Source organism: Pinus tabuliformis, chromosome 9, assembly GCF_031772625.1.
Source record: "Pinus tabuliformis cultivar Carrire ecotype Pingquan chromosome 9, CPIR1, whole genome shotgun sequence".
In the NCBI taxonomy this organism is placed as follows: Eukaryota; Viridiplantae; Streptophyta; class Pinopsida; order Pinales; family Pinaceae; genus Pinus; species Pinus tabuliformis.
In genome coordinates this window covers 704,683,583-704,711,017 of record NC_142307.1, presented here as the reverse complement: position 1 = coordinate 704,711,017, position 27,435 = coordinate 704,683,583, and the positions used below count along the sequence as shown (strand labels likewise).

Genomic DNA, 27,435 nt, shown 5'->3' with positions numbered 1-27,435 from the left:
TTATCATTAAACCTAATCAGAAAGTTAACTATGATAATTTAAAATAATATTTAATTTTATTATAAATATTTCAAAAAATAATTATAATTAAAAAACAAATTAATAATTGTTTTTATTATAATTAATTATAACAAAACATAAATCAGATTTGAATCAATGTTTTATGCCAAACAAAAAATACTTAAACAACACATTTTCCCATAAACTCTTCTCTACCCATCCAATTTTTTTTTGTTAAAGACTTATGTCTACACAAAACACTTTTAAAAAAATTGTAACACGTTCAAATATCAAAATAATATAAAACCATAAAACAATACCAATGCACAATCCTTGTAACTTCGAGAAACGCACTCCAATGAAAATTTACAATGTTATTTAAAAACCCAATTTGAAAAAGACAACATACACAGGCACAAACCTTTGTCATTTTAAGCACCTTTGACAAAGATTTTTAGGCATAGCGGGTGAAGAGCACAATACCAAAGATCTTTGTTATTCTATGGATCAGCTTTGATAAAGAACATTAGACACAGTGTTTAAAGATCTCTTCAACAGTAGTATACTTTACATCAGGGTACGGTTGACTAGCCTCCACACCATTAGGCCAATGTCAAAGTTTGTGAGGTTCCCTTTTATAAAGACATAATGAAGCACGGAAAAATAATGCTTCTCAACATCAGATTGTGCATCTGTATTTCCAACCAACAATATTTCACAAGCTAAGTTAGTGACTTCTCAAACTTAAGTTAATCACCAAAACTTTATTTGATACTCTCTCAAGTATATTTGATTTAAGCCTATCACCAAACACAATAACACTTATCTTAATTTGATTGCAGATTCGTGCTATTGGAGAGTCATGTTACAAAGTTAACCATTAACTTTACATTTACTCTATTTTCCAACATTTTTTATCATTTAAATTTACAATTTAATTAAAAATGAACTATATCTTGATATTTTATTAAATTTGAAGCAGAGTTAAAAATTGACTTTAATACAGATATATTGAATAACCAAATCTGCGATAGAATATACTTGAAAAGAAAAGCAAAATATCCAACAAATAGATAAAATTCCTTTAAAAGAGTATTTAATTATAAACTTGCTAAAGGAAGAAGGCTTTACTCTTACTCTGAAATATAATCCTACTCCATAGTCTTGCCGATCATCTTCTCCAATAGGCCGACAAGCTCATTCACAGACAAAGTGTTGGCCGGAAGCAGGAAATACAAGGACTTGTTTAGTGTTCTAGGGTTATCGACTGTCTTAATGGTATATGTTGCAATACCATCCTGCTTAACAAAAACCGCTGCATTGCATACAGTCATTCATTACAGAATGGATAAACAACCGCTAATATCCTTAACACAATAATATACTTAATAGAATGCTACTCACTAGACAAAGTTAAATAAATTTTATCTAGTGTTATTGTAAACACTACCTTTGGAGTTTCCATCTCCGTATATGATGATTTTATTCCTTGGAGGGGGCGCTGCAGGTGGAGTAATGCCAACCATGAGGTCCAGATGCCACATACAGGACACGAAATACTCTGCAAAACAGTTGCAGTTGACATATGTGTAAGGGATCCCTTCTGCCTCAATGACCTTGCGAAATTTTAACGTATCCTCAAGTATTGACTTTATAGGTCCCATTGCATCATGAAATTTATCGAATTCAAACGAAAACTCGGACGGTAATCACCTCTGTGTAATATCAGCAAAAAGGCACGTAAATATCATCAATAATAGTTGTGAAAAATAACAATCTGATATACAGGCTTGATTGGATCAACTTACATTATTTTTACATCTTACCTCAGTGTTTCAAAAACCTATTAAATATGATCAATAATAATAGTGAAAAAGTAACAACTTGACATAGACTTGATTGAATTTATTAATGTTACTTTTTAATACTAACCTTGATGTTGCCAACTTCTTTAATGGTATTCATAATATTCATCTGACTTGCATGCTGGAAATCCCCTATAGCTGAGATAACAAAGTCCACTTTCTTGATGGCCTACCACAAATTTGCATAGTAGTCCAAAGATCCCTTAAGATGGAAGTGAATGATCAGTAAAACTTACCTACGCGGTCTGTCAAACAAGCAAGAAAATTAACAAATGGGAGATTTTATGATAGAGACCAGTATAGGTAGTTTGTTGAATCCAACATTGCGTTCTCTTCGATAAATGGAATACATTTATTTTCACCGACTGTTATTAACAGATTACATTTATCTTTGCAGGATTTAATTTGATTCTTAATTTCAAGAATATTTTAGAGTCCAATTGACAGGAGTGATTAGAGTGACCTAAGTCTTATTTATGGATTTTTAAAACAGTATCCACCATTTATTTTAAAACATTTATTTCAAAATTGAAAAAAAAGGAAATCTTTCGTAGCTCTCTTTTTTAAATCAAAGATCAGTATAGTTAAAAGGGTAGTTCGCTTTAACTCTAAATTAAAAGTACGTACAATCAAAGTCGTGATCCATTCTCAAAATTATTTCGTTACAAAGAAAAAAATATACCGCTCAATTGTCGCAGCCCAACAAAACAAAATAATAGATCCGCAGAAGGATTGTAGTATTAAAAATTACGAACAAATCAATTTTAGTGGATAACATATATATAACCAAACAAAATAATAGATCCACTGAAGGATCGGAGTATTGAACATTACGAAGAACAATGATTTGGATTTGAGAAAAGTTAGTTATTATATATATATATATATATATATATATCTCGTTACGGAAGATCTCTTCCCATTTGTTCGTAAGGTTCAATACTACGATCCTTTAGCGAATCTATTATTTTGTTTTGTTATGTATTAAAGAAGTAAGTAATAGGTGATAATCTAACCCTAGTTAGAGATTAAATTGGGCTTCCAGATATTTGTGGGGAGGGATTTTCCTTAATTATTTAACAGTGATTTGGATTTGAAACCAGTTATTTACCTATAGATATATCTATATATCTATATATATTGTGGACTCCACATATTTAAGAGTTATTTGGATTTGAAGAACTATATATTATAGTTAAAGAATTTGTTTAAAATCCAATTCCCACAAATATTTGGAAATTTAATTTAATTTCTAATTTTAAAATTAGATTATCACATATTACTTAATATATATATTATGGTAAATAAATAATTTATTGGTAATATAATACTAAGAATATATCTAATCACAGGTAAATTAAATATATCATGAATTTATGACATAGCAAGAGTAGAGACTCCACTAGGAGCTTTATCATAAGGGGACAAATATGTGGGGAGCTTACTCATACTTTATCAAAAGGGGCCAAAGATATTCTGGTGGGAATTGAAACAAGATGAAGCAGATAACATTGCAACCACGAGGAGACTTATCATGAGGGGTCGATAGGGGGGGAACCTAGTACATGGGTTTTATCACACTGGGCCAAAGATGTCCTTGGTGGGATTTGAATCAGAATGGAGGGGATAACATCCCAACCACTAGGAGACTTGGAGCCTACTCCTTGAACCTTATCACAAGAGGCCAAAGGTGTCCCCGGTCAGATTTTTATTCAGGTGGAGGGCATAATATTCCATTGTACCAACCACTCCTTTGTACCATTAAAAAACTTCCTATTAATTTTTAACATCAATACATCAAAGCCAACATGAAAATAACTCTCACTCGACAACCATATAACAGATGTGGAATAACCCTAACTCACCATAGAAAAAAAGGAAAGAACACACCTCATAACCCATTGAAGGGAATGGTGAAATAAGCATACTCACGAAAATAAAAACGAAATTCGAAATGAAAGTTGGAGGTTCGGCATACCCTTCCCGATTCTCAAAACCCACCAAAGAAAATAATCAGCGCATATTAGAAAATTAGCAGAAGAACTTACATGGAGTATATTATGATGTAAATCTATCTAAGTTTTGCTTAGAATCGGTCACTCTCTGTGTTGGTTCCCCTTAGTAGGCACTTGCTCCAACTCCTCGATCAAAATCCCTGTTAAAAACACGACAACAAACTTAAGCGCAGTGGAAAAAATTAATAAAACAGGGAAAAATCACTGTTGGCACTTCTCAAATCTATGGTCTTGAATCAAATGGCTTCTCGGCCCTTTCTGATATTGGATTTCGGATCCTTTCTCCTATCGTGTCTTGGGTCCTCGGCTCTCAGCGATCTCGGAACCTTCACTTCTCACAGTCTTGGGACTTCATGCCTTTAGGATCTCAGGTCTCGATATTTTTGTTAAATTCAATTTAAACGATCCTCCAAGGTTCTGACCTCCAATATGGCCCACTCACCGTTATAAGGAATTGTGCCACAACACTTAACAGGTTCGCAGAACATAAATATTTTCCGTCAACATCACGTGACAGTCTCAGGTCTCGGAACTTTTAAATAATTACAATGTTATGAGTACTAAGATTACGATGTTTGAGCTCTGGTTATCTGTTACGAGATCTATCAATAGACGATCTCGACTCTGACACTTGATATACTTTTCTAAAAACGAAAAAAAATGACTAAGTGTTGGCTTCTCTCATCTTAAACTCAAATTTGATCTTCCAATTCCTTTAAGCTTCAATGTTCTTCTGGCCTCTCCTCTCAGCTCCCTCCTTTGGCTCTACTCCTCACTTAAACAACTCTCGCCCTTTTTTGCTCCCCCTACAACACTCTGATGATGATACATATATGTACACGAACTCTCAAGTATGTTTAATTAAATACATCACTTAAAGAACTATAGGAACAAAAACATGTTACAGAAGGACTGGTTAAGTGATCTTAGAGCTCTCAACAAAAAAATTCCACGCATAAAGAAAACTCTCTCCACCCCACTCCACTTTCATTAATCAAAGGAAATATATAAGAATTACATTATTCGGTTCAGATCCTTGAAGATAGGATCTAAAGACCCATTTGGGGGAAATTGAACTAAAACTACAACTACTGCAACAAATTGTCTATTTTAATTAATTACATGCCCAATTAAATACAATCCTAACTTAACAAACCACACATTAAGGAACCAACTCCTCTGGTAAAAGGTTTTCACCTCTCGGTCAAAGAGAAATTACGAATGCCCCTACATCATACTCACATTGATATGATACATTAAAAATAGGTAAAATTCCAATTCCAGGTGGTAGTTCAAGTTCATAAGCATTTGCAGAAAAATTCTTCAAAATTTTGAAGGGTCCTGTTTTTTTTAACTTCAACTAGTTTTACTCGACCTTAGGGAATCTCTCTTTCCTCAAATGTGCAAGTACTAGATCTCCAACTTCAAAATTTTCTCCCCTCTACTAATATTTGCTATGCTTTTATATTTCAGGCCACTATCATACAATTTTTACTTGACCTCATTATGGATTTCTTGTATTACTATAGAAAAATCTTCTCCTGCTGAGGTTCTTTGCTCCATTCTTCCCAAATTTATGAGTTCATATAATCCCCTCTAGTTCATCCCATACATAATCTGGAAAGGTCTTTGTCCTGTATTTATGTTTGGAGTATCATTTTAAGCATACTCGAACTGTGCTAGAATATGGTCCCACTGCTTAGGTTGATCTCCAGTCAAACTGCACAGAATGTTTCCAAGTCTTTTGTTCACAAATTCAGTCTAACTATCATTCTGCAGGTGATATGTTAAGTTGTACTGCAATTCTGTGCCAAATTTCTTCCATAATGCCCTCCAGGAATGTCCAATGAATTTAGTCTCTAGATCTGAAACAATTCTCTTGGGAATTCCATCTAGTCTTACTACCTCTTTAAATAACGGATTAGTAATATGGATAGCATCACTACTCTTAGTAAATGGAATAAAATGAGTCATTTTTTAAAATCTATCTACCACCACAAAAACATAATTATTACCTTTATGAGTTTTTGGCAATCCCAGAACGAAATCCATACTTACTGAATCCCAAGGCCTCTCTGGAATTGGCAATGGGGTATACAATCCAGTGTTCTGACCTCTTCCTTTGGCATATTGACAAATTATGGATCTCTTTACAAACTTCTACACATCTGATCTTGGCTTCAGCCAATAATAATGTCATTTCAATAATTCATAATTCTTGTCCTATCCAAAATGTCCTTGAAGGCCTCCACTATTCTTTTCTTTGATCAGGTTCTCCCTCATGGAACAATTCAGAATGAAAAGTTGGTTGTTTTTTAAAAGTAGTCCATATTGAATCATGTAATCAAGCCATCGAATCCTATCTTGAGTAGATGGATGTTTACAACCTTCAAAGGCTTCCTTGAAGTCTATATCCTCCTCATACAACTCCTTGATAAAATCAAATCCCAACACTTGAACTTGACTTTCTTGCAACAAAAGTCGTCTCCTGCTCAAAGCATCTACACTTTTATTAGATTAACCACTAATATGCTTCAAAACAAATGTAAAGCTTTGTAGGTAATCAACCCATTTAATATCTTTCTGGTTCAATTTAGGCTACTGCATTAAATACTAAAGAGCACGATTATCTGTATACAAAATAAATTTCCTAGACAACAAATAATGCCTCCACTTCTTAAGAGCTTGAACCACTACATAAAACTTCTTGTCATAGGTTGTGTACTTCCTTCTGGCCTCGTTCAAATTCTGACTGTAATAAGATATCGGTTTGTCCTCCTAGCTAAGCACTACTCCAATTGCATCATTACTCACATCAGTATTTACTTGAAAAGATTTATTAAAATTTGGAAGAACAATACGGATTGTTCTTTAATCTTCTTCTTCAACATCTGAAACCCTATTTCAGCTTCATCGGTCCACTGAAATGGTTGTTAATTCTTCCTCACTATCTTTACAATTGGTGTGCTCATCTTACTAAAATTCCTGATAAATTTCCTGTAAAAACTTGCCAAACCATGAAAAATTCTAACTTCAAAAACACTTTTGGAGACGTACATTCAAGGATAGCTTTCACCTTACCTGGATCCATATTCGATCCTTCTGTAGAAATCAAAAATCCTAGATATACAAGCTTTAACTTCAAAAAAGAACATTTATTCGAATTCACAAGCAACTTCTCTTGTTGTAGCTTCTTTAGTACATATCTCAAATGTCTCATATGCTCCTCCTTATATGGATTGTACACTAGAATGTCATCAAGGTAAACAATCAAAAAATTTCCTATAAACTCCTTTAACACTTCATTCATCAACCTCAAGAAAGTACTAGGTGCATTGGACAAACCAAATGGCATTACCTTCCATTCATGCAAACCCTCACTAGTTTTAAAAGCAGTCTTCCACTCATCACCCTCTCTCATTCTCATTTTATGGTATCCACTCTTCAAATAAATTTTAGAAAACCAATTAGCACCACTTAAACAATCCAACACGTGGCAGGCGAAAATGATACCTGATGGTAATTTTGGTTAAATCTCAGGAGTCTATACACGTGCCATCCACCATCCTTCTTTGGAGTCAACACTATGGGTACAACACATAGACTAAGGCTCTCTCTGATTAATCCCTTATCTAACAACTCATGCACTTGCTTTTTTATTTCTCCATTCTCTTTAGGTGTCATGCGGTAGGCAGCTTTATTGGGAAAACTTGCTCTTAATATCAAGTCAATATAATGATTGATACTCCTCATTAGTGGTATCTCACTTGGTAGATCATCCACCACAATATCATGATATTCTTCTAGCATTTCTTGAATCTCTACAAGAAAATCAGAAATAGTACTAGAAGTAGGAACTACTCTAGGCTTGCAAACAATAGAAAAAATTACCTCCTCTGATTCCAACTACTGCAAAAATTCCTTTCCACTCATGAGTAATGCCTTTGAATCACTACCTCCAAAATTCCCTTCTTCCTACAATGGAAACAAAGTATGGTTGATGTCATCCTTTCGAGACCTATAAGTATTTCTCTTACCACCATGCACCACACTTATGTCAAACTACCATGGTCTTCCCAACAAAATGTGACATACATCCATCGACATCACGTCACACAAAATATTGTCTTTGTAACTACCAATTTGTAGCTCTATCTCACACTACTCATTCACCAAAATTTGTTGTCACTTCTACAACCAAGACACTTTATGGGGTGTTGGATTCTTCTTCTTTTTCAGCTTCAGCTTTTCTACAACCTCTATGGACATTAGGTTGTTTGTACTACCACTATCAATCACTACTTTACAACACTTACCCTAGATTTTGAAAATAGTCCAAAATAATATTTTCCTCTGGTCTGATTCTACAACTTCCTTCTCTTGCTTGATCAACACCTTCTTCATCATCATGGCTTCTCTTGTCTCTAGCACATTTTTTTCTTTCTCCACATCTACTTCAAATTCTTCTATTGGAGCTACAACAATGTTCCTTTAGTCTGGTTCTCTACTCCCTTGACATTCATAAGCCATATGATAAAGCTTGCCACACTTGTAGCAACGAACCTCTCTTCTATCTCTTTCTCGTCCTCTGGAAAATGATATTTCGCCTCTGGCCTCTCCTTCCTGTTGTTGTTGTGGACTAGAACTACTAGCCCCATCTTTCGGTGCAGTAGATCTTCCTCTGTTATGCTACTATCCTCTACCTCTAACAACACCATTACCTCTGCCAGCTTGTTTCCTTACAAGCTTCTCCTCTGCTTTCAAAACAATTTGGTATTCCTTCTCTATTGTCCTTATGAATAGCACACTAATTTCATCTTGGATATCCAATCTAAGTTCATTTATGTACCTGCAGTATTCTTTGAAAAATCTTCCACATATCTAGCTCTAATATTCACCTTATAAAACTCCTTTGTGTATTCTATTATTGTCATACCTCTCTTTCTGAGGTTCTGGATATACGTGAACAAAGTTAACTAGTAATCGTTTGGTAGAAACTTCCCTCTCAGCTTTGCTACTATCCTATCCCAACTCTTGATCTTTTGCTTGTTCTTTATTCTTCTCTGTGTTTTCACATCATCCCACCATAGAGTTGCATGTCCCATTAACCTTGTTACTGCAAACTTGACCTTCTTCTCCTCGTACATTTTTCCATATTCGAATAATTTATCCATTTATGTGATCGAGTTGATAAGATCTTTTGGATTCATGCTACCAGTGTAAGAAAACATATATGGTTTGGGTTTCATAACAGATCCCAAAATTGCTTTGAATATCTTAGCCTATATTGGTTCTTCTACTGCTGCTTCTTATTCTAAAGCTTCTTCCTCCTCAAAACTCACATGTCCAGCTTCTGGTTCTCGGTGTCGACTAGTTTACATTATTTTCATTCATTCTTCTGATTTCCACATTGCTCAGAGCACTTCTCTGTTAGCAACTGGAATTCGTCTCTGTCCTCTAGCTTCACCTCAGTCAACACCTCTTACAACTCTAGGCAGCATGATTTCCTTTTGTTCCTAAAGCAGACGTAGAGTCTGCTCTGATACCACTTGATGCAAATCTAACTATGATATGATTTTCTTAGAATGAGTCCCTCTCTGAGTTGGTTTCCCTCAGTAGGCGCTTCCTCCAATTCCCCAATCAAAATCCCTCTTAAAAACAACGTGGAAAACTTAAGTGCAGTGGAATAATTTAATAAAATAGGGGCAAAAACATCGTTGGCGCTTCTTGGATCTCCGGTCTCAGATCAAATGGATTGTCGATGCTTTCCGATCTCAGATCTCGGATCCTTGCTCCTCTCAAGTCTCGGGTCCTCAGCTCTTAACGATCTCGGAACCTTCGCTTCTCGGAGTCTCTAGATTTCGTGCCTTTGGGATCTCGGCTATTGGAAAATTTCTTAAATTCAATTTAAACGATCCTCCGAGGTTCCGACCTCTGATATGGCCCACTCACCGTTATAAGGAATTGCGCCACAACACTTGACAGGTCTGCGAACAGAAATATTTTATGTCATCATCACGTGATGGTCTTGGGTCTCAGAACTTTTAAATAATTACAATGTTATGAAGTTCTGAGATTCCAATGTCCAAGTTATGGTTCTTCGCTATGACATCTGTCAATAGACGATCCCGACTCCGACACTTGACATACTTCTCTAGAAAGGAAAAACATAGTTAAAGTGTTGGCTTCTCTCGGCTTAAACTCAAATTCGATCTTCTGATTCCTTTGAGCTTCAATGTTCTTCCGACCTCTCCTCTCAGCTGCCTCCTTCGGCTCTACTCCTCACTTAAGCAACTCTTGCCCTTTTCTGCTCCTCATGTAACACTCTGACAACGATACATATATGTATGTAAACTCTCGGGTCTGTTTAATACATGATTTAAAAAACCGTAAGAACAAAAACAAATTACAGAAAAACTAGTTAAATGAATTTGAAATTCTCAAACAAAAGTTTCCACACATAAAAAAAAGTCTCTCCATCCCACTCCAGTTTATTAATCAATTAAAAATAACATAGAAAAATTACATTATTCGGTTTAGATCCTTGAAAATAAGATCTAAAGACCCATTTAAGACAAATCGAACTTAAACTAAAACCACTGTAACAAATTATCTTAAAATTTTTGACCTCGCGTAAGAGAAATTATAGATGCCCATGCATCTTAGTAGCTCCGCAAGCATGGAAGGTTTAGCTTGGCTTTCTCCGGACTAGAAGAAGCAGCTACTCTCAGACGAGAAGGAAGGTGGGATGGCCGTCAGCGGCTGTCTTTGGTAAAGTGACGACAGATAAATTCTGTTCCACCAATCATCAGAATCCTGCTCTTGTTGCTTACCATGGTGCACAGTGGTCTCAACTAAATAGCATGAAGTGCCCCCACTCTTATAAAGATCTATGACCTCTAAAACTTCCACTTCAACTTTTGCTTGTATGTACACGTCCACATCAAATCACAGGCATATCAGCGACGGCCGAATTTAAATCATCATAGAGAATCTTATCTTTACCCTAATACGCGCACGGAACATTATTTAAACAATTTAATGCGAATCTCGGCTAGATGTGTATGATTAATACCTGGCACCTGCAATTCGATGGGTCCCAGCAACTTTAAAAATTGTATCTATCAACATGGAAATCTATATTAAAAGTATATATCCACATCAAACCCGGTAGGTATATCCCGCACCACCGATTTTACATCATTCTAGCAACTCTAAACGTTGCCACTCTGAACGTTGCCCATACGCAGACGAATCCATCAGAAGTTGCCCATACGCAGATGAACCCATCATCATGTTACACTGTTCAATGGAGTCTTAATATTTGTTATATATTTTGGATATTTGTTATATATTTTGGAATTTTTATTTTTTTTTTTCACATTTGGGGACATTGTATAGAATCCTCGTTTGAATTGTGAATTTTTTATAATGTAAATGCTCTAAAAAAATTTCAAGATATTAAATTCATAATTAACAAAATTATAGTCGAAAATTCTAAAACATATAATGATTACACAAAGCCTTTAATGAGAAATCCACTAAGTATCTTTCACTTCATAAAATAAATCTACATCAAAAAAGTAGTTATAGTATTTATCATATTAAAAAAAATGATATTTTTTATTATTTTAGTGTGCTTATATTAATTGGGTTAAAAGTATAAATAGTTTTGATTGGATTTTGAAGTTTGTTTTTTTGTTTTGTTTTTTTTTTTTTTTTAATTTTTAATTTTTTTATTTTATCAATTTGTTTTTTAACGTTAAATATCTAATTGCAAATATGTTTTTGTTTTTTGTGTGGTTCACTATCATATAAAAAAAATGATATTTTTTATTATTTTAGTGTGCTTATATTAATTGGGTTAAAAGTATAAATAGTTTTGATTGGATTTTGATGTTTTTTTTTTTTCAATTTGTTTCTTAACGTTAAATATTGACCTTGTGACCTCTTGATTGGCAAGGCACTGATTTGACCGATTAAGCTAACTCTTGGGGCTAATTGTAAATATGTTATTTGATGAGAAATATATAATACAGTGTATTGGTTTTAGTTTTTTTATTATATATTATAAAATAATTTTAGATTTGTTATATTTTTCTAGGATTTTTTAAAGGTGTTACCATCCCAAACTTCATAATCATATAAAATAAATAGAATTACTAGAATCTCAAAGAGAAATTTTCTCTTATTCCATAGTCAAAATTCTATCGATTTACAATTGTTTTTAAGAGCATAATAAATTTGTCACTCTACATTTATCTGTTACAGTGTTTATGATGAAACAAATTCCAAGATATTTCTTGTCATCTAACAATACCATCAATATAAAGAAGAAAGAGGATGATGACTAAACTAACTAGATTCAAGCCAACACAACTTTCCTCTTGAAATAACTCTCTAACTTGCTGAAGTATATGCCAAAAAAGATAGGCTACAGGGGACAACCCTTCTAAAATCTTATAGTACAATTAATTTCTTCCAACCAACCTTTAATGTTCCTAAAATTGAAAATGATTTTCTCCTACAATTGTCAACACAAAAGATACTTCTAACTTTGTAGGTTAGTACTATTAGTTGTGCCAATTTTTTTTACATCAATGAAACAAGATAAGAGGTTGTGTTTATTATTGTGACACTCTTTTATAATGATCCTACGCATAAAAAGGTGGTCCATCATTAAATAATAGCTCCTAAATTTGGTTTAGCCTTTAACTATTTTTCATGGCCTTATGCCATACATTCATATTATTTTCCAAAGTAATTTGATACAACTTTGCTAAAAGGGATATAGTAATATGATGGTACAATGGGTGAGTTATTTTTATACCCACTTTTAAGAATAAGTACAAATAACCAAGTTTAAGAGTTAAGGAATTCCTATTTAACTACTAGATAAAAGAGATATTGGTTTTGCCATGAAAGTAGACTTATTAAATTTTAATTTTCCTATTTCATAATTTTCATTGTATTTAACTTTCTCCTTTATAAACAATTTAACAAAAAACTTAGTACATGGGGCTTTGATTTGACGGTGAATGGGTGTACTGTTAAGACACTCCTTGCTATAGGTCACTAGTTCAAATTCCTGTGGGTGCTTACCTACCAAAAAAAAAATTAACAAAAAGCTTTATATCTTGTAGATTTAATATTAATAATTTCATATAACATAACAACATTAAACTTCTTAATTAAATCATAATAATAATATTAATGATATCAAGATAACTACCAAATCAAATACTAAATTAGTGTATAACATTTTTTGTTTATGGGACAAGATACTCATTACACACATCAATTTTAATTGATTGCTAAAGTTTATAATGACGTATATACTTTACCCCTATAAATTTGATCTTGACATCTTAAAAAAAACACATATTATTAACCAATAAACTCACTCAAATTATATATTACACTCAAAATTCGTATAATCCAGCTAATAAAAATATTTGTCTTTTTCATATTAATGGAAAGATACACATTTATCTAAAAGCTTATTATTTAAAATTCATTATCAATGACCTGGAAAACCACTAAAACACTTTGAAATTTGAGAATTAAACCGCTTGAACTTATAATTCGTTGAACTTATAAATCTTTAAAATATTTTAAGCAAAATGGGCTAAAAGGGCCATTTCTTTCAATAAACTATGCCCATAAAAATCGATATTATATAAATTAAGAGAATGATTAACTATTTATATTTAGTGGCATGTGAGTTGGCACAAAAGCAAAGGTCAAAGGCGCATTCAAAACTCGCTGAAACATTTATATTATCCACAACTACTATGATCCAGAAACGATGCTAGTTGATTCGATGGCGCATTTACAGCTCCTTGCAACATTTGACATGAGCCACGTCATCAACTACCATCCTTGGCGAATTGTGATAGTTGAGGTCACTAGGGCTTTTCAAAATGATCCATCCAACCGTGTCGACAACCCCTATCATTTCTTGGATGATAGTTGACTGGATGGTGCATTTGGAGCTCCTTGCAACATTTGACATGAGCCACGTCATCAATTACCATTTTGGGCTAGTTGTGATAGTTGAGGCCGCTAAGGATTTTCAAAAGGATCAGATCCTGTAGGACAATGGTGAAAAGGGATAAAAGTAGTTGGAATTTGAGAAAAAAAATTAGAAAAATTTGGAGAATTATATTTTTAATGGTGGGAATGGATTCAGCACTATCAAAAATTTTTCAAATATTTAAAATTTTGAAATTTAACATTTAAATTTACAAAAATTCCTAACAAAATTTATCAAAATCTTACCAAAATTTCTATAATTTTTCAAAAAATATTTTATTTAAAGTACAGCAACTACCATTAATAATAACTAGATGGTGCATTTAAGCCTCCCTGCAACATTTCACGTGAACCATGTCGACAACTACCACTGATTTTTTGCTATAGTTACGATAGTTGAGGTCACTATGAATTTTCAAAATGATCTATCCAACCTTCAAAAAGGGAGAGAGTTTCATGTTTATGTTTATCCGTTATAATTTCAAATTATAATATTTGACCGAATCAAAGTTATCTAACAATTCTAGTCAAATTTGTTTCCCAAACATTATAATCATGTATTTTTATTTTATTTGGTTTAATTTAATAAAATATTTTAATGTTATGATGTGTCTTATTATTATGTACTTCAAATAATATTAAAATTATAAAATAAGTTATATAAATATTTATTTAATTTTTTTATTAATTTTTTATTATAATTAAACAATTTTTGGTAGATAAAAGTTATATATATATATTTGACATTGACGAAAATAATAACAAATTAATAATTATTTATTTAATATTGAATGATGGCAATTTTTTATATAATACTCATATTATAGTACACATGTCATGTCATGTCATTAAGAGTATAGATTGATATAGTGAGAGTTGTACAAATTGTACACATGTTATTTTTACATATTTTTTTCAAATTTATATTTTTTAAATTAAAAAATAAAACCCATAAAAATTATCTTTTCAATATTTTACACCAATGAAAAAATGAAATTTTTGAGTTTAATTACAAATCACCTTTATTGAGTAATTAATATATAATTTTATTTTTCAAATTATTTATATTTATTGTACATAGTAACTAATAATAAAATAGACAAAAGTCAATTCTTGTCATGGTTATACAATAAAAAGAAAGACATTTCAACCAATCATATTTGAGATAAATAGAACTAAAATTTATTTAAAAATAATATATTTAATTTCATACTGTTAAACTTAGAATAAATTTTAACTTTTTTAATAAAAAAAACTAATAACAAATCAACCAAAAAAAACTGAATATACCCTGAATATAATAAAAAAATTCACATCTTAATACTAAAAACTAAAAACTCCGATATCCAAAGATACAGTTACTTATTACTCATCTAAACACAACTTTCATATATAACAATATATACTTTCACATTTCATTAACAGTTAGACTAAAGCGTGTATCTGCCTACCACTTATTCCATGTCTCCTCAACAATACAATTACTTATTACTCATCTAAGGACAACTTTCATATATAACAATATATACTTTCACATTTCATTAACAGCTAAACTAAAGCGTGTATCTGCCTACCACTTATTCCATGTCTCGTCTTTGGTAAACAATTTTTTGTTCGGCTTAACCAAAGACATAAATCACATTTATCTAGCTTGGTCACCAAATTGTGGTTCACTAAGGAAATACTTACTTTCAAGCATCCTTAGGGTAGATTCTCGATATTCAATGGATATGGAGTGGAGTAAAATGCGTTCTTAATTTTATTGCATACGTTTTAGATATCTAATTTGCATTTCACCTAAATTTAAGTGTTACTTTTATGTAAAAATCTATTTAAATACTTTTTTTTTTTTTTGTTTTTTTTTAACTAAAATCAAATCAACACCATCACCAGAACCTGTTCTTCATTTGATAACGTGACCCATCACCATCAAATTCTCCCTTGGATAATAAGAAGATGCGTCTTTTATTAAGGTAACAGTTATATCAACTTCACAAATTAATATCACTTAGATTTTAGGGTGCTAAAATGGTGAAAAGGTTTTGTGGGTTCCATAGGAAGTATGGAAAGGGAAATAGTATATTTTATCATATATTTAAATATTTTAATTTTATATTATAGGGTGTTAAAATGGTGAAAAAAATTTGCAGGTTTGATAGAAAGTATGGAAAAGGGAAGAGTATATTTTATTATATAATTGAATATTTTAATAAATTCAAGTATATTTTATTTATTTTAGTTTTCAATTTTTTTATTATTTAGTTAATTAAAATAATAATAATAACTTCATCTTGTAAATTATTTGGAGAAAGGGGAGAATAACTTTTGAAGTATGTTAATTTAAAGATATCTTTATTTTGATTTAGGATTAAGGTTTTTAGATTAATATAAATTTTAAAGAAAAGAAAGAAATGTGAAACCTAACACATTCACATTCTATAAATCTTAGTATAAATAAATTTTCTTTGAATAAGGTATAACCTTTTTTATTTTTTATTTTTTATGTATTATCTTTATACAAATATTAAACTTGACAAATCTTTATAAGGGAACAAGATAAAGGAAGAAAAAAACTCAACATCTAAGTCAACCTAACAAACGAGTATGGATAATATTTTACCAATTTCTACCTTGAATTTGCTCGATAAAGGGTAGTTCTATAATCCCTCCATCTCATCAACATGGACCCTCTAAGAAATAGTAATGTAGTTGAGTTTGAGTGTAACAATTGGCTATCAATGTTATAATTCCACCATCATGAATAATTGGTTCTGCAATTTAATTATGCATACCCAACCTTCTAGCAAGCTTCATTATTGTGAGTTGACACCATATTGATTAGTAGGTAAAATTAACACTTATGCATAAGTATTTTGCGCCTTAAACATGTGCCTACATAACACACTACCCCTTCGACTTGCATTCATATGCTAGCAAGAAATGATATAATTTGATTATGAAAGTGAATGGATGGTTGTAAGTAAGAGTGAAATATTATAGAAGTTTAAATATTATTAAATATTTCATATGACTTCTATTTCATTTTAGTTAGGCTAATGGAAAAGTTTTAAATATTCCCTTTTCATGTTCATACTTGAGCCCCACATCAATTTGCAATTATGGATCCCACCTTATGTTGAGGGGGAAGTTAAAAGGTAAAGAAATATCACTATCCCTTGGCATTCTTTGCCTCAAACTCATAGTATCTTTATAATTATAATTCTTATACCTTAAAAGGGTGTTAGTCCCACTATGTAGCATAACAAATGGAGTACGAAGAGGAATGCGATTAGGTTCCCTATGCTCCTTATCAGACACATCTGGTTTCAAGACTCAACAAAGGCTGCAACCTTAGGTTTGCAAAGAGGATTAATTTCCAACCCCCTCTAGGACTGCAACCACTAAACCTATCACTTTGGGTGAATTAAGAATATGTCGTATACCTTGATTTCATCACGAAGATTGCAAAAATTCATAAAGGGTAAAAGCATGATTTCATTGAAATTAAACTAGGTAGGAGCTATATAGTTCAAAATCTATCCCAAGAATCAAAATTGCATAAATTGTTTGATGGTTATCATTAGCTCCAAGTATCTATATTTTCTATCCACTGCCCAGACTTAAATCATTAGTCATTATCGAATAAGATTCGAGTCTCTAAATTGATTTCAAGTCAAAATAATTACACTCCATAAATTTCAAAAATTTTGGAACTATAATTAACAAAAAGGTTCCCAAGTGTATATTATAAACTTCAACAAATTGGGGTGGTATAATGTAGCTAGAGAAATATTTGAAATGGCGCAAACTATCATTAAGGCCAACAACCTTACAAAATCCTTTTGTGAATATGTTGGGTATTACTTTAGGTACTTGTTGAATATGTACTCTATAAAGGGTGTGAAGGGTAGAATACCACTAGATTGTTGAGAAAATTAAAACTACGAGTAGTTGATCATAAGGTGGATCTCATTGAACCTTTCACTCTCACATTTCTAAGAGGATGAGAGACAAAAAATCAAATGTTAAAGTGAACAATTTAAGTTTGTTTAGGATAGAAAGGGTTATAAGCTATATAAGTTGATAATTAGTTGCAATCTCATATTTGATAAAGAAGGAAGAGTGGTACTAATATGAAGATGTAATGCAAGGAAAACCAAATCTTGTGAAAATGTGATGATCACAAGATGGAAATATATCCTTTTTCTAGAATCTTCAACAATAGTTTATGTTTGATAACTTCTCCATGTTCAATAATTTACAAATGAATTTGAAGTGAAATTCCATAATCCAATCCAAGTCCTTCAAGAAATATACAAAACCTCAAGGAAATTGATCCAATAGTATCAATCAAGATAATATTGTTATTTTGTCTATATTTTATTAAGTTTAAGTTGAAAAAATATTTTTTTATTGAATGGCAAGAAATAAACCTGTTGTGACAAGTATGAGGAATGATTGTTGTTGAAGAGTCAATCACAACAACTAAAATGTGACTTTAGTTACCATAGAGATATTAGATGGAGAAGAGTTATTCACAACAAGATGAGATAATCATTCCAATGGAACTACAACTAGCATACAAATATTAGATACTATAACAATGGTTTTGATATTAGCAAACTAATTTTAGTTGAAGGGTTTTGAAATGTCAAAGTCACCATTGTTGAACGATTTCTTACATGGGGAAGCATTTATGGAACAAGGAATAGGTAATCAAGTTACAAGACAAGAAAAAAAGCTTGCAAGTTGAATTATACCTTATATGAGCTTAATTAATCTCCATTAGGGATAAAATGATCTAATAGATATGTAGCTTCATAGTAATGGCTTTGGTAGGAGAGGAAGTGAGTTAAATATCTATGTCAATTCCAACATGAAGACAAATTAGTTGATTGTGTGATTATAAATATATGACATGTGAGCATGTGTTATTGATGTATTAATTTAGAGAAAAAATGATATGTGAGTTTAATATGGTATATTTGCGATTAATGAATTATTTCCTTGGCATGGAGGTTAAATAATTGAATCATAGTAGTTTTATTTCACAAGGAAAGTATAGTTTGGGTGATAACTTTTAAATGATAAATTTTAAGTAGGCTAGCAACCCTCTTGTAACACAAACCTCATCCACCAAGTCAAGGAAATGCCACCCACTCTGATTTTGATCCCATAATACACACACACACACACATATGCATGTACATACACACTCACATAAAGATATATGTGAGTGTGTATGTACATGCATATGTGTGTGTGTGTCTATATATGTGTGTGTGTACATATATACATATTTATGTACATATGTGTGTAATATAACCATACCAACACAATAACATGCATAAAATTCATATATTATAAACAACAAAAATGAAAAATTTAGGGTTTGAAAACATATTTGATAAAATTTATTGACTCACTAAAGACCTTGGATGATCCACCTATCCATAGACCAAACTACTTATAACATCTCAAGTGTAAATCCACAACCCTCATCCACCCAGTCAAGGAAATGCCATCCACTCTGATTTTGATCCCACAATACATACACACACACACACATATGCATGTACATACACACTCACATAAATATATATGTGAGTGTGTATGTACATGCATATGTGTGTGTGTGTGTACACACACACACAGACATACATATATACATATGTTTGTACATATGTGTGTAATATAACCATACCAACACAATAACATGCATAAAATTCATATATAATAAACAACAAAAATGAAAAATTCAAGGTTTGAAAACATATTTGATAAAATTTATTGACACACTAAGGACCTTGGATGATCCACCTATCCATAAACCAAACTACTTATAATATCTCAAGTGTAAATGAACCCCAAGATGGGACCGTGATTTCATAAGCACAATGGCTTATGTAAAGGTAGCCATGGCACATTACGAATGTTAAACTTGAATAGGTCCACACTACCAAACCCCAACAACTTCCAAAAAATAGTCTCACATCCCCCATCAACCGACACAACCCAAGGTAGTGTGTCCCCTTCTATTTACAATCCATCAAGTTATGTCATTACCCATCCATGGGATTCCAACTTAGTTGGTTAGCGATGTCTCAGAGCCATGTGCCTTCTAGGAGTCCTATATTCCCTTGAGTGTCTCCAGGTACCCTCCAGGAATATATGAGGACACATATCCTTATATTTCTCCCTCTAGGGTTGCAGCCTTACCCAAGGTAGCCCAAGGAGAGCTACACTTGTACCTATACCCACCTAAGATACTCGGGGTACAATAATCATACACTTTGTAGCTCTCTTGGGCAGTCACATTCATAGAAAAACAAATTGAACCATGGAATATACCTTTTATAGCCCCAATGCCCCATAATTTATAATTTTATAATAGTATAATATATCATAATAATATAATATATTTTAATGTTATAATATATTTTAATATGAAGCAACTTTACCTTTATACATTTGATAGGAATAAAATAACACATTTATTGGCTTAGTCCCATTGCTAAGCTCCCTAGGTCCTCTACCTTCCTTTCCTGGAGTCCTAGTGCCCTCTAATTCTTCTTGCCCCCTAATCTATAGTTACGGTGTCATTTACTAATATATATGTGTGTTTACATGTTACACCTGCTAGGCTTGCTGGAATTTTAGGTCGTAGGTTATCTCGCCAAAACCACTCAAACATTCTAGTCTCAAAACACATCCACACATAGGCACACAGGCCTTAATAACATAAAAAAAAAAAAAAATGCCCAACATAACCTAGATCACTAGCCTAATAAAAATGTGTACAATTACATACAAGGTTCATATTGGGGTGTTACATTCCCCTTCCCCTTTATCTATACATTTTCCTCATTACATTATATACCCATGTAAGGTCAATGCTCTTCATCCTTAAAAATTTATTCCTACCAAGTACTCAATACATGCCTTTTTTCTTTTGGTGTTGGTTATAATCTCTACCGCATAATATTTATTTCATTTTAAAGAGTTTCAATTCCAAAATGTAGTATTTATTCAAAAATAAGTTTACATTCATAAATAAATACTTCTTTGTATGGTTTCATTATGCTTCTCCAAGCTACCATGGGAAAGAGTCTAGCTTTGGGCACACCCTCATGGTTCTATACACATGCATTCCTAAGTCTCCTCTCACTTTCCATAGTCACCCTTCAGGCTCACATAAGTCCTTCTCTACTCTACATTCCCATGGATCATCCATCATTTTCCCAGGTGTTGATGTGTGGGGAGAGTGACAACTCGCTACCAAACATCCATTGGGAATAACTATTGATATTTCCATGGAAAACATAAGGTCCTATGGTATCACTACAATTTTCTTCTTGATTTTTCTTACTATTTTTGTCTGGGAATGGCACCCTCGGATCTTTTATTTCCCTATTTAATGTACATTTAAAACATCTTGTTTGATTCATCCATCAAATCTACCGTGAGCATTACATTGTGGGTCACTAAATAAAGAATTAAACCAGCTACATGAAGGGCCTTATTAAAAGTTGTTATGGAAAATAAATTATTTAATATAGAGATTTTATCTTAGAAACCAAAAACTATGAAAAATAGAAATATTTTTCAATATATTCTTTAGTACTATATGTATGTATGTATGTATGTATTGTATCATCCATATGTTGTCAATTGATTGACCATGGATTAAAAATAAAATCATAGTTATAATTGAAACTAAAAAACCATTGGAAAAACTGCCATGTGACATAAAACCACCAAAGGCAAAAGCATTGTGCTGAAAACCACCAAAAAAAACACAAAAAAAACCATCCCAAAAAAATCATGGTGTTTCCATCCCCTCACTACACTTAACACAATTTATAGCACTTCATGATAATCGTGCAAAGAATATAACACATAATCAACATTCTCCCACTTGTTTTCTTTACAAACAGGGGGTTGTAGTATTATATGATCATCAATCTATTGTAATAATGCTCATTATTTCTCTAAATAAAGAGGACTTCTTAGTCCTCACATATTTTATTAATGAATATGAAACATTCTTCAAATTGTCAACCTTCACCAATAACACCTTCTTTTATTAAACCATATCTCTCACAAAGTGATATTAAACAACAATATGCTTTGTCTTATAATGATATACTAGGTTCTTCACTTGCAAGATCACACTCTAACTATCAAAATCTATCATCATAGCTCACTATACCAACACAATTTATACAACAATGCTACTTCCTTGATTGCATGAGTGGCTAGAATGTATTCAACTGTAATGTTGAGAGAGCCGCCATATGCTATCTCTTTCTCATCCAACATATTTCTAATCCAAATAGAAAATAATCACTTGTATATCTTCTATGATCTATATCTCCTACCTAGTCTACATCAATAAAGCCATGTATATCTAATATTGTCTAATCCTAGTCTTCCTTAGTAGCACAATCCATAACCAACAGTGTCATGCAAATAATTGAAAACCCTTTTTTCTTCTTCTAGATCCCCATGTAGGAATTATGTCTTCACATCCATCTATTCTACTTCAAAATCAAAAGTAGCAACAACAGATAAAAGAAATATAATGTAAGTTAACTTGGTGAGAGGAGAAAAAAATATCACTAAATTAAATTGCCTCTACCTGGAAATAACGTTTTTCTACTAATCAATCTTTGTATTCATCCACTCTAGCTTTTGCATTCAACTTCTTCTTAAATACCCATTTGTATCCAATGGGACTTCTTCCAACTAGAAACTCCACTAGATCACAAGCATATTTTTTCCCTAAAGATTCTGTTTCTTCAATCATGGCCTTTTTCCATTGTTTACCACCCTCTAAATTCATGACCTCTCTAATAGTTTTAGGGTCACCATTAATAGAAATTAGGTGGATTATACCTTTCTAGCTATATTCTTTCCCAAACTAATCTCCTTAATACTAGTGTTTGTGGTTCTTCTTCCTTTGTAGAGTCTAATTAATCATCATTCAATCTAAACTCTATATTTTATGGTTCTTTCTCCCTTGGAAGGATTTCCTATTCAACAACATATTTCAGTTTTCTAAATACTACTCCTCAATTGTACACTACCTTCTTATTTTTTTTGGTTCCAAAGCTTATAACATTTTAAACCATCTTTATATCTAATAGAGATACACTTTTCAACTTTCTTATCTAGATTACTCCTATTCTCCTTTGGAACATGCACATAACCATCACAACCAAATAATATATTTTTTTTAAGAGAAGGTTTCTTACCATTCCATACCTCATGTGCAGTCTTATCATCCAACATTGATGAGGGTTATGTTTCTACCAACCAACACACAATATCCACTACCTCTACTGAAAATTCCTATCATAACCTAACACCATTAAACATGCTCCTTTCTTTCTCCATTAAAATCCTATTAATCCCTTTTACAATTCCATTCCACAAAGGTGTGTATAGGGCATTCTTTTTCCACGTTATACCAAACTTCTTACATACTTATTTGATTTAATTTATGTAGAATTCTTCACCAATTTCTATCCTTAGCACCTTAATTTATTTTTTATCTAATTTTCCAAAAGAGCCTTCAACTCTTTGAATTTTTCAAACACTTTAGATTTCTTCTAGAGAAAATAAATTCCCAATACTTTCCAGGTTGAGAAGATAGAGGGAGCATCTAGAAGGTCCCTAGTAGTTTCACTTTCATATGTTGTCCCACGTAAGGGTCTCGTTTTGAATCAGGAGCCACAGAAAGAAGGATATTTTTGTCCATGTGTTTTTCTATGAAATTATGATCCATATCTCATCAATTGGTATTTGTTAATGCCGTACTTCTAGATGATATACTTCATGTATGAAAAAAGAACCTTTTGAAGTATAGCACCATCGAAGCTTGTCCAGTTTGGAGGAGTAGGGGATTCATATTTTTTGGAGATGACACGAGAACTATTGCCATGATTTTCCCTCTAGCTTGGGATTCCAATATTATGATCCTAGCCACTATCTCCATTTCTAACTAATATTTGAGTGGATCCAATAATCAGGAAGTTTTGTTAATCCGTGGGAAGTCATCTACATCCGCATATTGTCCAATTATTGTTGATCATGGCATTTAGGTAATTTTTACCATGATTCATCCCAAAATAGAGTAGTACAACCATATTTGACTTCCAAAAGAATTTTTTATTTTTTATTTTTTATTATTTTTCTAGTTAAGACTAACCTAAGTACCCACGGGGGATTTAAACCGGTGACCTATTGCAAGGAGTGCCTTAACAGCACACCCATTCACCGTCAATCCAAATCCCCGTGGGAAAAAGGTAGTGGGCTTGGCCCGGTTTAGACTAACTACTCGCACGACGAGCTACGACCTTGGTCGGGATCGAACACAAGACCGGTCCATCATGACGAGGCCGACTTTACCACTACGCCGCCTCCACGACCTTCCAAAAGAATTGTTGTTGAATTAAGTGCTTTCCTTTTTTAGCTGGAGACCATATGGACGAACCAGAAATGTAGATTACATTCAGATAAGGTGTTCTCAAGGCACACGGAGAGCATATTTTTGATGCCACAAGAATTTATGGGGATCTCATTCTTCTTATATCCACCTCCACCATGTTTATTCTCCCAAGACAGTTGCCATTATAGTGGGATTGCGCAAGCCCAATCCTCCTTTTAGTTTCTTCCAACAAAGTTTTTCCCAAGAAACTAAGGACCATTTTTTTATCCAAGTTGTAACCTACCTAGATGAAGGAAAATTGTATTCAACAAAGCCCATGTAGGATCGAGGTCAATCCCATGAGTATCAAAAATATGTAAATGGGGAGTAGGGGAAATTTTAGGGGCTAATATTCGCGAGTGTGCTAATTTTGTATGCTTTTCCCAAAAAAAAGATTCGCTAATTTCCATTTTTTTCAAAAACTGATTAACCCAAATTTTATTGTATAAAATTATTTTTCCTTAAGAATCATGAAATTTTTATATAGAGACTATATAAAATTATTATAAAATTGGATATTTTTGCAAAAATATTTTCAAACATTTTATATATTTCATATTATTGACTTGTGATATTCGCCAAGGTTTCTGAACTTTAAGATAAATTTCCATCCTTAAAATTTTCCCTGATGGGGAGGACTTGGAGCATCACTTTTAGAAGAAACAAAATCTAAACAACATTGAGTGAAGTAAAATCCCAACCTCTATGGTGTTATTGAGTTTAGATAATAGTCCCTCCCACAGGCTCCATTTGAGGGAGTTATCTCTTGATGGTGCACCCAGGTACTTCAAGGGGAGCTTTCTTATTTGGAACCCTGGGATTCTTGCGATATGCCTCTAAACAAAGAGTGGAGTATTAAAAAAGAATACTTGGGACTTGGTCTTATTTATTTCCATGCCTGAAGCCTAAGAAAACTCTTTCAAATTTTACATGAACTCTCTAACTTCATGAATGGTGGGAGTTCCCATGCCCATGATATCATCAAAAAATTATTGATGAGTTAATGGGAGATATTCTCTAAATAGAGATAGATATTTTAGTTTATTCTTTGAATCCGCCACTTTGAGATCTCTCCCCAAACCTTTTACTACTAGTGTGAAAACGAAAGGTGAGATTGGGTCTCCCTGTCGAATACCTCAAGAGGATTTGAATGGATAGGTAGAAGAGACATTAACTAGAATGGAAAAGAAGGTTTTTGGTAAAAACTTACTATTCCAATTTATCCATCCTTGATTAAATCCAAAAGCTCCATGAATGCTAAAGAGTTATTTCCATTTTAGCTTGTCAAAAGATTTTGAGAAATCTAGTCTTTTTACAGTTACAGAGAGTGTATGGTTTCATGGGAAACCATGATGCCATCTAGCATCTGGCGAGCTTTGACATAACTTGTTTACACTAAAGAGAGGATATTTGGAAGGAGAGGTCTAAGCCTTTTGGCTATGATTTTAGTGATGACCTTATATATGCCATTAATGCGGAGAGTAATGGTTTTGTATCCTTTCAAGTCTTGCACTTTATCATTCATTAGCACCAACATGAGAAAGGTTGTATATAAGGATTTCAAGATAGATTGTGTCTACTTAGATTCCTCCATTTCCAACCTAACATCGTGACCCATTATGAGCTAAGAGATATGCAATAATTTTATTATGAAGCTATATGGTCCAGAGGATTTTTTCCTGGCATTGCCTCAATTGTTTCCACTTCTTCAAATAAATTTTAGTGATCATAGCCTCATTTTTTCTTTGAGTGACTAAGGAGGGGTTGTGCTTAATAATTTTTTGGACTTCTTATTGTCTGTTGGAGATGGGTAAGGATCTATTGATATTAATGATTTATCTCCTTACCTTACTATTGTAGCGGCTACAACCACCCTCCAAAATTTTGCCTTAGCTTCGTTTTGGAGCCTCGCTACCAACCATCCTAACAGCATGTCTTGCACTGCCAAGTACATAGGCTTCATTGGTTTTTCAGCAGCTTGCTAGCCTACGCATCTTAGTTTGCTTCACTCCCCTCACAGGCTGTCACTCCGGACTTGGGCTAGTAAAAGGTTGAGCAACTCCCTAATAAAATTGTGCAATTTTAGAGGGGATCTAGCCTTCCTACTAGAAATTATGCAAATCTGTTGGGCAACCTGTTGGGCTCAAAACTTGTGCAATGCAGTCAGACAGTCTTCCTTGGGAAAATTGCACAATCTAGCCCAACATTGCAGCTCAGCCCGAAATTGTGAAAATCAATTGGGAAGATTCCTGAGCTCCAAAATTTCACAGAGCAGTTAGACATGCTTACTTGGAAAAAATGCGCAATCAGGTTAGTAGCCCAGCTCCTCCAGGAAATTGCGTAATTCTAGGCAGCAGTCACCTGCTCATACCAGAAATTGTGCAATTATGGGCAGCAATCACCTACTCCTTGCAAAAATTGTGCAATCCCTCTAGGACAGTCAGCCCAGTTCCTCTCAGAAATTACACAAATCTCTCTCTCAGTCAAGCATGTTGTTGCACGTGCCTTCAGGTTGACTGGTTCCCTCCAGGACCGAGCAAAATTTATTTGCATTCACAGGCTTCTCTTCCTGAAATAGCAAAAGGCAGCATGCAAAAGGCATCCATAGATCTAGGGATATATTCTTAGCAGCTGGAGGTTACACGCAAATCTCATTTTAGAAACCTCTTGCCAAGTGTAACTTTTTCCTAGATTTGTGGCATGCGTGTTATAACCTCGATATTATCAAAACTCATCAATCAAACACTGCAAAGCTCATTCCTCACATCAACCTTGTATCTCTGACTTCCCACATTGAATCTAGGTGTATTCGATACTTTCATCTTAGCTATTTCAGGGTAAGTCTTCTTTTCATGTATTGTGTTGTATTTCTGTCACTTTTTGTGTTTCTCTTTGGGTGAGTTTTGTCTTCTTCATTTCAATGAGCGCTTGATGTTGTTTTGATGTATGTTAGCTTGTAGAAGCACTGTTTTAGTTTTCGTGTCCATCTCATTGTTGTCGCACGAATGAGACTATTTTTTACCAACGG

The 27,435-nt window shown here is 33.0% G+C and overlaps 1 pseudogene; it reads right to left on the bottom strand.

Moving 5' to 3' along the window:
• Nucleotides 1–526: 526 nt before the first annotated feature.
• Nucleotides 527–10,716, bottom strand: LOC149150627 (phenylcoumaran benzylic ether reductase PT1-like; annotated as a pseudogene).
• Nucleotides 10,717–27,435: the final 16,719 nt, after the last annotated feature.